Raw genomic sequence first — 17,213 nt, 5'->3', positions numbered from 1 at the left:
CACTTTTCTCCGGACAGTAGCTCCGGACATTAGCTCCGGACATTAGCTCCGGACATTATCTCCGCACATTAGCTCCGGACATTAGCTCCGGACAAAGCCACGGAAGTTGGCACAAATTGCAGGAAGTAGTATTCTAGGCAATTAATCTCCGGACATTAGCTCCGGACATTAGCTCCGGACATTAGCTCCGGACAAAGCCACGGAAGTTGGCACAAATTGCAGGAAGTAGTATTCTAGGCAATTATATATTAGATAAATGAGTGTTATATTTAAAAATATTTAGAATTGAGAGTCCTCAGTGGTTGATACCTTTTAATGGCTAACTGAAAAGATGGTAACACATTGCAAGCTTTCAAGACTACTTATGTCCCTTCATCAATCATAGACTAATACAAATTCTGAAGAATCACATATTTATGCACAATACAGTTCAGAAATAATGCCATAGATAAGACAGGTGGCATGAAGCAGAGCTACCATTATGTGAGAGTGATAAACAGATGTGTCCATAAATATTGGAACAGTTCATAGATAAGGAGTGTGAATGATTCATTGTCCTCTGATTGGGGTCTGGTTCTGTGTTGTGATGCCCCACACGGACTGAGGAGCAAATTCCTTAATTGATGTAAAAAGACATAAATTCATGCGACACATTCATTCCAGCACTGAGTGTGTCAAAGGTCATCATCAGCTTATATTCCCAAACTCTTCTGTCTGCCTGATATTTGAAATTGCCCTTTAATACAAGTAATCGCATGTCCTTGGTGCTATGATCAGGTAGACTAAAATGATTTGCCACAGGTACATCTATTCTTTTTTCTCTTATTGTGTGGTGATGAGAGTTCATCCTTGTTCTCAGTTTTTGCCCTGTCTCCACTACATACAGACCCTCAGACTCCATCCAGATGATTAAAATATCATCAATGTAGTGGTAGTAGGCCAAGACAACAAGATATATCTACAGGAGACTGGTACAGCAATGGGAAGTAAAATGGCCCCACAGTATGCAAATCTTTTCATGGCCAAGCTAGAAAGTGGCTTTTTGTCTTCATGTCCCATCAGGCCTCTGGCCTTCTACCACTACATTGATGATGTTTTAATCATCTAGACAGAATCTGAGCCACAGCTAAAGATGTTCCATGAACAGTTTAATCAATATCATCCCACCATCAACTTAACACTCAACTACTCCAGCACTGAAATTAACTTTTTGGAACCTTTCCTTGCAATCAGAAAAAATTTAAAACCTGTCCATTTATAATGACCACAGACAAGATAAAGATCCCCAATTCACATCAGGACTACAAGATACCAGGTACTTTCAGCTGCGTCACTTCTAATGTGGTCTAGAACAAGAAAAAAGGCTGACGCACTCTAATACCACAAACTGATATGAACAAGATGGGGGTGCGAACCAAAGTGGCTGAAATAGTATAGGCACAAAAAAAGAAAAGACAAAAGAAGCCACTAGAACATATTCGCACACCACCAGTAATACATATCAAAAAGGAACAACTTTATTGAAAGCATAATTAAAAACAGTTAAAATCAGTGCAAACAACAGCTGCCTCCACCCATATATAAAGCCTAAACATAACTGCAAATACTGCAGACCTGGCGCCAAACTGATGGAGAATTATACACAATATATATGTACTGGGATACAATGCACAAAGTCCGAACCTGCTACTGGGCAAGGGTACATCCACACACAAGGAACGTCACAATGTAATAGAGATGATAAATATATGGTCCTTAGTAACCCCGTTTAGCCAGGAGGTAGGCACACATTAAGGATCAAAGCATAATAAAGATGAAGCCACCCATATCACCTCTATAAAGAGGCAAAAGCCCCAAGCACTACCACGAAGAAAGATATCCCAGACAAGGCAAAGTACGGCCCAGACACCCAATAGTCACCTGAAATGGGGAGGGTTAAAAATAGCAACCAGGCAATGTCACAGGCCCAGGAGGCAGCCCGGGAGGCACTTCTAATGTGGTGTACCTATTTGTACTAAATGTCCAACTGGGGGTCTATATGTTAGGGGTCGAGTTCCCGCTTCTGCACAGGGGGAATCTCGGGCCGCTTCTGCTGCGGTCTCCCATTCTTCTTCTGCCGCAGGTAAACCTGCTCAGCGGAGACGTCGGTCCTTGCGTCTGGCTCAGTCTCACTCTGTGCTTAGGCTTGCTGTTGCTTCTCCAGCTTTTGCCATTAAAGCCAGTGCTGGGCAGCAGCGAGCGGACGATTTTGGGACTAAGTCCTCCTTTTTCCCTTCTGAGCATGCCCAGGGTGAGATCTCCCGTTGGAGATCAAGGGTCACATGCTCAGATGCTGCAGTGGTTCCCATTGGTCCTCCTGGCAGGTCCTGAAAGGGCTAACTTCTGTGGCAGCTGCCCATTGGTCCTTTATTGGAAGGTCCTGAAAGTACTACAGCTATATAAGCTTCGCATGACCGCACGGCCATGCGCTAGTGTACAATTGTATACGTGTGTTTGTTGTGAGTGCAAGTCGTTCATTAAATACCCCTACCCTATTGTATGACTGTTTGCGTATGGAGTATGGCTGCTATCTAGCGCCCGACTAACCACTCAACGTGTCACACACGTATCAGCGTCTATTGCTGTGTCTGCCAGTGCGGCGCCACGCGCCAGTAGTGCGCTTCCTGACCCACGTCTGGGTGCTTAGTGGTGTCTGCCAGCACGGCACAGTTCGCACTTCGGTGCTCTAATTATAATAGTTACCTAACACACCCAGTTGCGGTGTTGTGTCAGCAAGTGGTCTAATCGGACTTCAATCCTGAGTCTTGGGGTTGTGTTCACTGACTCCTTGCTTGCACTCTTTAGTGCGGTATTGCGGACCTGTGGCTTTACCGGGTTCGCTTCCACCGCCATATTTTGCTGCCATTTACTAGCAGCAGGTTTTCACCTGCACGGTGGACCCCGGACTGCGAACGCATCTATTACATCTTTCTTGGTGCGTTCCGCCAGTCCAAACACTGTATGTAGGAGAGACAGGGCAAAAACGGGGAACAAGAATGAACTCTCATTTCCACACAATAAGAGAAAAAAGAATAGATGTACCTGTGGCAAAACATTTTAGTCTCCCTGATCATAGCACCATGGACATGAGATTACTTGTATTAAAGGGTAATTTCAAATCTCAGAAAGACAGAAGAGTTTGGGAATATAAACTGATATGATATGATACAATACACTTTATTGATCCCGAGGGAAATTACGGTATTACAGCAGCAATACAAACAGCAGTACATAAAATATTAGGACACAAATCTTGCACAAGTATACCAACATTACATAACAAATAAATGTGGGTAGTACAGGTAAATAAGTCACTGTTAATTGACATTAGTACCCCTGCAATCAGTCATTGTTGTCTACCACACTTAAGAAATTATTATACATCCCCATAGCAGTAGGTACAAACGATTTCCTGAATTTCTCATTATTATTATTATTATTATTATTATTATTTATTTATATAGCACCATTAATTCCATGGTGCTGTACATGAGAAAGGGGTTACATACTGGGTTATAGATATTGTTTACAGTAAACAGGCTTACAGTGATGGACTGGTACAGAGGGGACTTCTTACACCCAGGGGCGCTGCTACCATGTGGCAAGATGAGTGCTTTGCCTCAAGCGGCACTGCCTTCAATAGAGAGAGGGGGCAGCAGATTCTGCTGCTGTAGTAACTGTATTTGCGTCCTGAATCCGTCCTTCCAGCCCTCCCCGCCTCAGGTGACCGGTCACATGATCGTGACATCATCACAGGTCCTGAAGCAGAAGTTGCTCCTCTCCTGCATCTGTTTGGGCTGCTCACAGAAGGCTGAACTGTGTACACAGGACCTGTGATGAGATCACAGGAGGGGAGGAGTCAGGGGTCACATGATCAGGTGCCTCCGTGTATGCAGGACTGCTGTTCTGGTTGTCTTGGTGCTGGATGAGGTGAAGTTTATGTGTGGGGTCAGGAGGGGTTTACAGCGTTGATGTAGCGGAGCCGTGTGTGTCCAAGGTGTACGGAGCGAAGCCACGTGTTTACGAGGTGTACGGAGCGGAGCCGCGTGTGTACAAGGTGTACGGAGCGGAGCCGCGTGTGTACGAGGTGTACGGAGCGGAGCCGTGTGTGTACGAGGTGTACGGAGCTGAGCTGTGTGTGTACGAGGTGTACAGAGCGGAGCCGTGTGTGTATGAGGTGTACGGAGTGGAGCCATGTGTGTACGAGGTGTATGGAGCTGAGCTGTGTGTGTACAAGGTGTACAGAGCGGAGCCATGTGTGTACGAGGTGTACGGAGCAGAGCCGCGTGTGTACGAGAAGTACGGAGCAGAGCCGTGTGACTACGAGGTGTACAGAGCGAAGGCATGTGTGTACGAGGTGTACGGAGCAGAGCTGTGTGTGTACAAGGTGTGCAGAGCCGTGTGTGGGCGAGGTGTACGGAGCGGAGCCGCATGTGTATGAGGTGTACGGAGTGGAGCCGCATGTGTATGAGATGTACGGAGTGGAGCCGCATGTGTACAAGGTGTACGGAGCATGCCGCGTGTAGGAGGTGTATGGAGCGGAGCCATGTGTGTACGAGGTGTACGGAGGGAGCTGTGTGTGTACATGGTGTGTGGAGCCGTTTGTGTATGAGGTGTACGGAGCGGAGCCACATGTGTACGAGATGTACGGAGTGGAGCCGCGTGTGTATGAGGTGTATGGAGCAGAGCCATGTGTACGAGGTGTACGGAGCAGAGCCATGTGTGTACGAGATGTACGGAGCGGAGCTGTGTGTGCACAAGGTGTGCGGAGCTGAGCCGCATGTGTATGAGGTGTACGGAGCGGAGCCGCATGTGTACAAGGTGTACAGAGCGGAGCCGCGTGTGTACAAGGTGTATGGAGCGGCGTGTGTGTATGGGGTGTACGAAACGGAGATCTGTGTGTGCGAAGTGTATGGAGCTGAGCCGTGTATGTGTACGGAGCGGAACAGAGCCGTGTGTCTATGGGGTGTACGGCACAGACCCGCATAAGTACGAGGTGTATGGAGCGGAGCTGTGTGTGTACTTGGTGTACGGTGCTTAGCCATGTGTTTACTTGGTGTACGGAGCAAAGCCGTGTGTGTACGGGGTGTACGAAATGGATCCGTGTGTGTACGGGGTGTATGAAATGGAGCCCTGGGTGTACGAAGTGTACAGAGCTGAGCCTTGTGTGTACAGGGTGTACGGCGCGGAGCATCTTAAGTACAAGGTGTATAGAGCAGCGCTGCATGTGTACAAGGTTGAGTGGAGCCATGTGTGTACAAGGTGTACGTAGCATGGCCGCGTGTGTACAAGGTGTACGGAGCAGAGCCGTGTGTGTGCGCGAGGTGTACGGAGCGGAGCTGTGTGTGTACGAGGCATACAAAGCGGAAACGTGTGTGTATGAGGTGTGTGGAGCCGTGCGTGTACGAAGTTGTTGAATGGTGGGGAGCAAATTTCATACCTCCCAACCGTCCTGAATCCAGTGGGACAGTCCCGATTTTGAGAGTCTACCCCACTGTCCCGGCCGGGAGCTTACTTTTCCCGTGCACACAGGCGTCCCGAGGAGCACTTTAAAACTCGCACGTGATGTTCCACCGGAAGTGACGTACTGGAAGCTGACCGGAAATGAGGTAATTTCGGGAGGATATTGTGATGGAACCATGGAGGCACTTCAGGGAATTATTCAGATCCATCACTGTGTCATCTGACAGCGCGGACAGCGGGATCAACTTGGAATCGGGGATGCCGGCCATGTGAGCAGATCATGATATGTCCTGCATCAGGTGGCTCAGGTGAGCATTACAATGGGAGCCGGGCTGCTGTAGTATCTTTATAGAATCTTTCTTTCTTTCTCTTTCTGTTTCTTTGTCTCTCTCTCTGTTCTTTCTTTCCCTCTCTAATCTTTCTTTCTTTCTCTCTTTGTTCTTTTTTTCTCTGTTCTTTCTTTCTATCTCTTCTTTCTTTCTCTCTTTGTTATTTCTCTCTCCTTTCTTTTTTTGCTCTCTGTTCTTTCTATCTCTCTGTTGTTTCTTTCTTTCCCCTCTTTTATTCTCGCTCTCTCTGTTTTCTTTCTTTCTTTCTTTCTTTCTTTCTTTCTCTCTCTGTTCTTTCTTTCCCCTCTTTCTCTCTCTCTGTTCTTTCTTTCCCCTCTTACTCTCTGTCTCTGTTCTTTCTTTCGCTCTTTCTTTTTCTTTCCCCTCTTTCTTTCTCTCTGTTCTTCCTTTCTCTCTCTCTGTACTTTCATTCTCTCTCTGTTCTTTCCCCTCTTTCTTTCTCTCTCTGTTCTTTCTTTCTCTCTCTGTTCTTTCTTTCTTTCCCTTCTTTCTTTCTCTCTCTGTTCTTTTTTTATTTCTCCTCTTTCTTTCTTTCTCTCTCTGTTCTTACTTTCTCTCTCTCTGCTCTTCCTTTCCCTATAACAACTGTAGTCATTTTGTTATTAGGTCAGATTAATAGTGAGGATCTGAGAGGCCAGTGGTACCTTTTTAACAATCCCCCCCCCCTTTTTCTGTTCATTGGTTATAGGGCACTTCCTTCACTGTGGTACTCCTTTGTTTTTGTTTGACTAATTTGGCTTTTTACAATTTTACGTAATAAAGGATAAGTTTTAATATGCACCTTTTTTGAGGGTAATGTTTTAAATGGAGGAGGTGGTCCTGTTAATGTGCAGATTTTTTCTTCATCTGGTGTAGTTTATAATTTGGGATAAAATTAAGTAATGTGTTTTTTTTAAGCAGTGCTCTAGAGAACTTTTGTTATTTCCTGCAGAGATGAGTCCTGGCTGGAAGACGTGATGGATGAAGATTAAAAGCGAAGATGAAGGACTTCACCTAGAGATGTCACTGGTGAGTTAGTGTATTACATATACACGCACACTATACACTGCATACTATATACAGCGGTCCGGTGTATAATGTCACCGGTGATCACTGAATTACCTATACATTATATACAGAGCTCCTGTGTATAATGTCACCAGTGATCACAGTATTACCTGTACACTGACACTGTATAAAGAGCTCCTGTGTATAATGTCACTGGTGATCACTGTATTACCTGTATACTGACACTATATACAGAGCTCCTGTGTATAATGTCACCGGTGATCACTATATTACCTGTACACTGACACTATATACAGAGCTCCTGTGCATAATGTCACTGGTGATCACTATATTACCTGTACACTGACCCTATAGACAGAGCTCCTGTGTATAATGTCACCGGTGATCACTGTATTACCTGTACACTGACACTATATACAGAGTTCCTGTGTATAATGTCACCGGTGATCACTATATTACTTGCACACTGACACTATATACAGAGCTCCTGTGCATAATGTCATTGGTGATCACTATATTACCTGTACACTGACACTATAGACAGAGTTCCTGTGTATAATGTCACCAGTGATCACTGTATTACCTGTACACAGACACTGCATACTAAGTACAGATCTCTTGTGTATAATGGCACTTAAGGTGATAATAGTATTGTGATTTTTTTTGTTAATGATCAGTATTGTAGTATTCAGTCACAATGTGGTGGTAATATGTTGTCCGGCTATGGTGTGGCGTTATTTGTTCCTTGTATGTGGTGGTAATATGTGGTCTGGTCATGGTGTGGTGGTATTTGTTCCTTGTATGTGGTATTATTCGGTCACTGAGGTGGTAATATGCTGTCTGGACATGATGTGGTGGTATTTGTTCCTTGTATATGGGTTTATAGGTCTCTATGTGGTGTTAATATGTTGTCTGGACATGGTGTGGTGGTATTTCTTCCTTTGTATGTGGAATTATAGGTCACTATGCGGTGGTAATATATGGTTTGGTCATGGTGCGGTGGTATTTGTTCCCTGTATGTGATGAAATTGATCATTTTAAAAATTGAAAAATAAATAAATACCTAAATTGTATTAGATATTTTAACAAATGTTTAATACGTTAGAGTAAAGTAGAGATGGGCCAAAAGAGTCTACCTTGTCGTGGTGGAGGCTTAAAAAATCTTTCCTATTTCCTAAATATATTCCTGTTTAAAAGTGTATGTATTGTACATGTGCGTCAGGTTAGGCTAGTAAAGAGTAAGCCAGATTAATTTGTACTGATTTTATGAGCGGGGGGGTGCCATTTTGCAGTTCGCCTCAGGCAGCAGAGAGGCTAGGTTCACCCCTGCTTACACCTTAGTAGGAATTAGACGGCTGCTGAATGTGCTCTTCTGCTTCAAGAACAGTTCGTATAGTGGGTGTGTATTATTGATCATTATAGCCCTACACTTCTGAATTCTATCCTCCAATACCTCCTCAAAAGAGTCCAGATGGAGGCCAACAGCCGCACTTGCCTTCTTGATAAGTTTGTTGAGCTTATTAGCGTCAGATACTCGCACACTACTTTCCCAGCATATGATAGCAAAAAAATGGCACTTCCACAACAGACTGGTAGAACATTTCCAGCATTTTACTGCACACATTGAATGACCTCAGCTTTTGAAGAAAGTAGAGTCTGCTCATTCCCTTCTTGTAAACCTTTTCTGTATGACACCTCCAATCGAGCTTACTGTCAAGGTGAACCCCCAAAAATTTGTAGCTCTCCACAATCTCAACCTCCTAATCCTCCTTTTCCTTCTATAACTCACCACCAACTACTTGGTTTTCTTTACATTTAGTTCTAGACAGTTAATCTGGCACCAATCCACAAAGTCAGAAACCACTCTTCTATATTCCTCCTCCCCCGAGCCCCCCACCATGCCCCGTACAATCACTGAGTCATCTGAGAATTTTTGGAGGCCACAAAAATCTGATTTATACTGAAAGCCAGCTGTATACATTGTGAAGAGGAAGGGCGACAGCCCTGTATCTTGAGGGGCTCCAACACTGCTCCGTACACTGCCAGATACCATAGAGGTGGAGCCGCATATTCATTACTGTAATGAGCAGTAACGGTGACCGCTCAGTACAGGATGCAGCTGCGGCATCGGGGAAGCAGGGACTGCACAGCGCCAGGACCAGGTGAGTATATCAGGGAGGGGAGCGCTGCACTGCGCGATAGTCACCTTTCCTCATTCCGGGTGCCGCTCCATCTTCAGCAGTGATGCTCAGGTCAGAGGGCGCGGTAACGTAGTTAGTGTGCGCCCTCTGCTGAACGTCAGTGCAGAAGATGGAGCTGCACCGGAACAAGGAGCAGGTAACTATTGAAAGTGTTGGGGGCCTGAGCGACGGAGAGGTGAGTATGTGATTTATTTATTTTTTATCGCAGCAACAGCAAATGGGGCAAGTGTCTGTATGGAGCATCTATGGGGCCATAACATTTGTGCAGCACTATATGGGGCCATAACATTTGTGCAGCACTATATGGGGCCATAACATTTATGCAGCACTATATAGGGCCATAGCATTTGTGCAGCACTATATGGGGCCATAACATTTGTGCAGTACATTTGTGCAGTACAATATGGGGCCATAACATTTGTGCAGCACTATATGGGGCCATAACGTTTGTGCAGCACAATATGGGGCCATAACATTTGTGCAGCACTGTATGGGGCCATAACGTTTGTGCAGTACTATATGGGGCAAGTGTCTGTATGGGGCCATAATTAACGTTTGTGGAGCATTACGGTTTTTGGGGCAAGTGTCTGTATGGAGCATCTTATGGGGCCATAATCAGCATTTGTGCAGCATTATATTGGGCAAATGTGTCTATGGAGCATCTTATGGGGCCATTATTAACCTTTATGCAGGATTATATGGGGCATATTTTAATATGGAGCATCTTATGGGGCCCATCATAAACTGTATGGAGCATTATATGGGGCTCCTGATTCAATATGGATATTCAAAAACTCTTAACCTACTGATGTCTCAATTAATTTTACTTTTATTGGTATCTATTTTTATTTTTGACATTTACCGGTAGCTGCTGCATTTCCCACCCTAGGCTTATACTCGAGTCATTAAGTTTTCCCAGTTTCTTGTGGCAAAATTAGGGGGGTCGGCTTATACTCGGGTCAGCTTATACTCGAGTATATATGGTAGTCATTTTCTTTTCTTTTCTTCTGCATCTGGCCCAGATGCCATAATGACTTTTACCATTCATAGCTTAGTCACAGCAGACAAGCATCTTATTCAGGCTTTTGCAACACATCCTGACATGGTGTCCTTAAAAACAATAGTGTCATTATAATGATCCTGAAATATAATATATGTCTAATACTCTAAATAATTACAACTCATTCTGATCCTTGCATAATATATGATCCCCACACTACAGTCTCCTATAAAATATTGCCTCCATAGTGTCACCCTGCTGTCAGCCCTTATTAACTATAGTCACCACACTGTTTCTATTTTATGTGTTCCCCACCACACTGATCCTTTTCCAAGGCCAACTCTTTACAATATCCCCCTTATACTGCCTAGTCTATATACTGTGTCCCCTCCTCACCCACCCCACTCTACATACGACTTTCCTCTGCTGTGCTGAGATCCTTCAAACTTCCCCCATATTGTCTACTCACATTTATCCTCCACATTGTCCACTGTATTTTCACATTTTTCTCTCTCAATCTGTCCCCACAAACTTTTCTTCCCCCATAATGACTCCTCACACTTTTCTCCCCCAATACTGTGTTCTCACCATTTTCTCCTTCATGCTCACAGATTTCGCCTTCATACTGTCCTAGCACATATTTCTCCCAAATACTGTCCCCTCACACTTTTCTCCCCATACTGTCCCCTCACAAGTTTCCCTCTCCGTACTGTCACCTTACTTTTTTCTCCCCCCATACTGTTCCCTCAAAATGTATCCCTATGCTGCCCAACACACTGTTCCTGCATGCTGTTCCCTCACACTTTTCACTCCCTCACATTGTCTCCTCACAATTCCCCCCATACTGTCACTAAATTCTTCATCAAAACTCTGTTTCTTCAGCTCCTTATTGCTTAACATCCTCCTCCTCTGTGTAGCAAGAGTGAATTCAGCTATGTGATTTTGCCTGATTGCGTGACTGAGGTCACCCTAACTTGAAAGTGTCGGTGGTCTTGCTTCAAATGTTCTCACCACTAAGAGAAGGGGTGTACAATTAACTGTAGGGAGACTGTATTTTTACAGGTTCTTTGAGCTAGCTGTCAGTTTGACAATTAGCTTGGAGAAAGACTGAATTCCACTACTGGAGGGCTGACAAAATGTTGCTGCCTAGGAGACACTCGGACCGGACTGCCAGATTATCCAGCCTGATGATACCTCCCTGCTGACAGTGTCCAGAATAATGCCCTGGCTGTATAATACAGTCACAGTCCCTCAGCATCCACAAGCACAGTCTACCTACATCAACACTATGCAGTATAGATCACTACTACTGATATAATGCCGAATATGAATACTGCACAGCCACCACATGGAATACCTAATACTAGAGTTGAGCGACCTTGACCTTTTTAGAGTCGAGCCGGGTTTCGCGAAACCCGACTATCTCAAAAGTCGGGTCGAGTGAAATCGGCCGATTATGACGTAAAGTCGGGATCGACCGAAACACGAAACCCAATGCAAGTCAATGGGGCAGCATAGTCGGCAGTGAGTGGGGGCCAGGAAAACACCTAGAGTGCCCATTTTAATGTCAAAACCATCCATTCTTCTTAATGAAGCTTGTCAAGCGTAATTTACCTTATAATAATTGGAAGGCATTTGAAATTGGGGGTCATTTGGCTAAAGTTGTGTGGGGTAGGGCTGGTTCAAGTAATTAGTGGGCCCAGGAAATCTGGACCACGTCACGGCAGTGGAGCAGGGAGAGGTAAGTATTTCAACTTTGCAAGTGCTGTGATCCTGAGCAAGCAGGGGGGGCCCACTTGTTGGCATTGGCACTGGCACAGGGCCCCTCAAAGTACAGCGGTGTGTTTGCACGGCGGGGGCGCCTCCCACCGGCAGCAACACTTTTGCGTACTATGAGAGGCCCTGTGCCAGTGACGTCGCCAACTAGTATTCCTCCCCCCACCTGATGAAGGAACCTGCACTTTCATCTGCACCTTCCTCTTTGTCCCCGTGTAAGGTGGTATGGTATGCGGGAAGAGCAACCTGACTTTCAGCAGGGTCACAATGTTGTTGTGTAGCATGCACGGGGAATGTTGCGTTATGGGTCAATGTACCAGCAGACTCATCTATCACTGGCTGGGCAATGGGCACGATGAAGTGGAAACACAGATATAGGCCCAAAGAATAAAGTGGGCTAAATGCAGTTCAAAATTGGTAACACAGGAATAACCAGGGGGCATTGCAGTGGAGGACAACTGGAATGAGAGGCTGACACAGAGAGTAGGGCCAAATCAGTAAGTAGTCGAAATGCAGTTCAAAATTGGCAACCGTAGTAAACAGGCGGCACAGCTTTGTTCAGTGGAGGAGAACAGCAAGGAGAGGCAGACACCGATAGTAGGCCCCAACCCAACTAGTAGGCCAAATGCAGTCTAACATTAACAACTACTTAACGAGAGCCTGAAAATGGAATTTCAGGACAGGAAACCAGGAGAACAGCAAGGAGTGGCAGACACCGATAGTAGGCCCCAAACCAACTAGTACGCCAAATGCAGTTGTTCCATTTAACCACAATTTAATGAGAGCCTGAAGATAGAAGCTCAGGAAAGGCAACCTGGGGAACACCTTGGAGTGTAACACACCATCTCTCTCCACCCCATACCCATTTTGTAGGCCTAATGCAGTGGACTTTTCTACAACTACTAAACGAGAGTCGGAAGACCGAAGCAATGGCAAGGAAACCTGGGGAACACCTTGGAGTGTAACACACCATCTCTCTCCACCCCATACCCAATTTGTAGGCCTAATGCAGTGTAGTTTCCAAGAACTACTAAACGAGAGCCGGAAGATCGAAGCTCAGGAAAGGCAACCTGGGGAACACCTTGGAGTGTAACACACCCTCTCTCTACACCCCATACCCAATTTGAAGGCCTAATGCAGTGTAGTTTCCAAGAACTACTAAACGAGAGCCGGAAGATCGAAGCTCAGGAAAGGCAACCTGGGGAACACCTTGGAGTGTAACACACCCTCTCGCTACACCCCATACCCAATTTGAAGGCCTAATGCAGCGTAGTTTCCAACAACTACTAAACGAGAGCCGGAAGATCGAAGCTCAGGAAAGGCAACCTGGGGAACACCTTGGAGTGTAACACAACGTCTCTCTACACCACGGAAGGGCTGATTCTTAGGAAGGAAGGCTGTTGGAAATAAGCATTGCGCGTCCGAGGGTGATTATATTCTTATTAGGTATATACTCACCCTCGGACGCGCCCTGCTTCTTTATTTGGAATGAATGTTTATTTGTTATGTGGTGTTGACTTTCTCTATTATTTTGGTAATTAATGATTTTATTATTTTCATTGTTTTGCATCTTCTCGGCAATAATATAAAGAAGACGCGACAGGACAACACTCGGTGGATGCCATATGTGTGTTTTCAATTTAAAAAACCTTTTAGTTAACTACTTGCAGGAGAAAGTAATTGTAGCTGGTGGCCATTTTTAGTACTGTACCAGATTTTAGTTGTGTGTTTGTTTTTAATGTTAAAATGTCTGCATTTGATATCTCACCAGTATTTTCTTTTTTATAAGCAAAATACTTTTTTTTTTATTTTATGATGTTGGTTCAAGGGGTACACGGGCAGCAGTAGACAGGTCAGTGGAGGCCTAGTGGAAGGAGGGACCGCAGACAGGCTTCGAAGCCCTAACATAATAAATTGGGCTGCCTGTAGGCAATTTAAAATTGGTTCCAGGGGAACACGGGCAGCAGTAGACAGGTCAGTGGAGGCCTAGAGGAAGGAGGGACCGCAGATGCGCCAATGTTTCCCCCATACCAAATTTGTAGGCCTAATGCAGTGTAGTTTCCAACAACTACTAAACGAGAGCCGGAATATCGAAGCTCAGGAAAGGCAACCTGGGGAACACCTTGGAGTGTAACACACCCTCTCTCTACACCCCATACCCAATTTGAAGGCCTAATGCAGCGTAGTTTCCGACAACTACTAAACGAGAGCATGAAGATCGAAGCTCAGGAAAGGCAACCTGGGGAACACCTTGGAGTGGAACACACCATCTCTCTACACCCCATACCCAATTTGAAGGCCTAATGCAGCGTAGTTTCCAACAACTACTAAACGAGAGCCGGAAGATCGAAGCTCAGGAAAGGCAACCTGGGGAACACCTTGGAGTGTAACACAACGTCTCTCTACACCACGGAAGGGCTGATTCTTAGGAAGGAAGGCTGTTGGAAATAAGCATTGCGCGTCCGAGGGTGATTATATTCTTATTAGGTATATACTCACCCTCGGACGCGCCCTGCTTCTTTATTTGGAATGAATGTTTATTTGCAATGTGGTGTTGACTTTCTCTATTATTTTGGTAATTAATGATTTTATTATTTTCATTGTTTTGCATCTTCTCGGCAATAATATAAAGAAGACGCGACAGGACAACACTCGGTGGATGCCATATGTGTGTTTTCAATTTAAAAAACCTTTCAGTTAACTACTTGCAGGAGAAAGTAATTGTAGCTGGTGGCCATTTTTAGTACTGTACCAGATTTTAGTTGTGTGTTTGTTTTTAATGTTAAAATGTCTGCATTTGATATCTCACCAGTATTTTCTTTTTTATAAGCAAAATACTTTTTTTTTTATTTTATGATGTTGGTTCAAGGGGTACACGGGCAGCAGTAGACAGGTCAGTGGAGGCCTAGTGGAAGGAGGGACCGCAGACAGGCTTCGAAGCCCTAACATAATAAATTGGGCTGCCTGTAGGCAATTTAAAATTGGTTCCAGGGGAACACGGGCAGCAGTAGACAGGTCAGTGGAGGCCTAGAGGAAGGAGGGACCGCAGATGTGCCAATGTTTCCCCCATACCAAATTTGTAGGCCTAATGCAGTGTAGTTTCCAACAACTACTAAACGAGAGCCGGAATATCGAAGCTCAGGAAAGGCAACCTGGGGAACACCTTGGAGTGTAACACACCCTCTCTCTACACCCCATACCCAATTTGAAGGCCTAATGCAGTGTAGTTTCCAAGAACTACTAAACGAGAGCCGGAAGATCGAAGCTCAGGAAAGGCAACCTGGGGAACACCTTGGAGTGTAACACACCCTCTCTCTACACCCCATACCCAATTTGAAGGCCTAATGCAGCGTAGTTTCCAACAACTACTAAACGAGAGCCGGAAGATCGAAGCTCAGGAAAGGCAACCTGGGGAACACCTTGGAGTGTAACACAACGTCTCTCTACACCACGGAAGGGCTGATTCTTAGGAAGGAAGGCTGTTGGAAATAAGCATTGCGCGTCCGAGGGTGATTATATTCTTATTAGGTATATACTCACCCTCGGACGCGCCCTGCTTCTTTATTTGGAATGAATGTTTATTTGCAATGTGGTGTTGACTTTCTCTATTATTTTGGTAATTAATGATTTTATTATTTTCATTGTTTTGCATCTTCTCGGCAATAATATAAAGAAGATGCGACAGGACAACACTCGGTGGATGCCATATGTGTGTTTTCAATTTAAAAAACCTTTCAGTTAACTACTTGCAGGAGAAAGTAATTGTAGCTGGTGGCCATTTTTAGTACTGTACCAGATTTTAGTTGTGTGTTTGTTTTTAATGTTAAAATGTCTGCATTTGATATCTCTCCAGTATTTTCTTTTTTGTAAGCAAAATACTTATTTTTATATTTTCTGATGTTGGTTCCAGGGGTACACGGGCAGCAGTGCCCTGGTCAGTGTAGTAATAGTTGAAAGAATGGACCGCAGACAGGCATCGAAGGCCTAAAATAAAAAAATTGGGCTGGCTGTAGGCAATTTTAAATTGGTTCCAGGGGTACACGGGCAGCAGTGGTGTGGTCAGTGGAGGCCTAGTGGAAGGAGTGACCGCAGACAGGCATCGAAGGCCTAAAATAATAACACATGGCTGTAGGCAATTTTAAATTGGTTCCAGGGGTACACGGGCAGCAGTGGTGTGGTCAGTGGAGGCCTAGTGGAAGGAGTGACCGCAGACAGGCATCGAAGGCCTAAAATAATAACACATGGCTGTAGGCAATTTTAAATTGGTTCCAGGGGTACACGGGCAGCAGTGCCCTGGTCAGTGTAGTAGTAGTTGAAAGAATGGACCGCAGACAGGCATCCAAGGCCTAAAATAAAAAAATTGGGCTGGCTGTAGGCAATTTTAAATTGGTTCCAGGGGTACACGGGCAGCAGTGGTGTGGTCAGTGGAGGCCTAGTGGAAGGAGTGACCGCAGACAGGCATCGAAGGCCTAAAATAATAACACATGGCTGTAGGCAATTTTAAATTGGTTCCAGGGGTACACGGGCAGCAGTGCCCTGGTCAGTGGAGGCCTAGTGGAAGGAGTGACCGCAGACAGGCATCGAAGGCCTAAAATAATAACACATGGCTGTAGGCAATTTTAAATTGGTTCCAGGGGTACACGGGCAGCAGTGCCCTGGTCAGTGGAGGCCTAGTGGAAGGAGTGACCGCAGACAGGCATCGAAGGCCTAAAATAATAACACATGGCTGTAGGCAATTTTAAATTGGTTCCAGGGGTACACGGGCAGCAGTGGTGTGGTCAGTGGAGGCCTAGTGGAAGGAGTGACCGCAGACAGGCATCGAAGGCCTAAAATAATAACACATGGCTGTAGGCAATTTTAAATTGGTTCCAGGGGTACACGGGCAGCAGTGGTGTGGTCAGTGGAGGCCTAGTGGAAGGAGTGACCACAGACAGGCATCGAAGGCCTAACATAACAAAAATGTCAATACAATGGTATTGTCAGTGGCAGGCATTGAAGGATGTCAGCGCATAGACTAAACATTGGTGGAGCTGTGAGATAATTTTGCAAGTAGTAGAGCACTGTTTGAGCTGGGGTGGGGGAAACTGTCTTGTGGCCGGCGGTACAGGCCCAGGGCCCCTCAAATTACAACGGTGTGTCTGACGTTGGGTGCGCACCACCACCGCCAGAGACACTTTATTGTACTAGGAGGGACCCAGTGGCAGTGCCGTCGACCAAAAGCGGGCTCACCCACCTCTTCAGACAAACTGCACTCTCACGGGTGCTGTCGCCAAGTGTCGATACCACGGCCCCGTGTGGGGAGTTTGGCCATTTAGTGAGGTGTAAACATGTCGTATGCTGGACAATCAGGTGCTGAAAATTACGAGATTGGAAAAG

This window comes from Ranitomeya imitator, chromosome 1, assembly GCF_032444005.1.
Source record: "Ranitomeya imitator isolate aRanImi1 chromosome 1, aRanImi1.pri, whole genome shotgun sequence".
In the NCBI taxonomy this organism is placed as follows: Eukaryota; Metazoa; Chordata; class Amphibia; order Anura; family Dendrobatidae; genus Ranitomeya; species Ranitomeya imitator.
Note: the sequence above shows the minus strand (reverse complement) of the source record.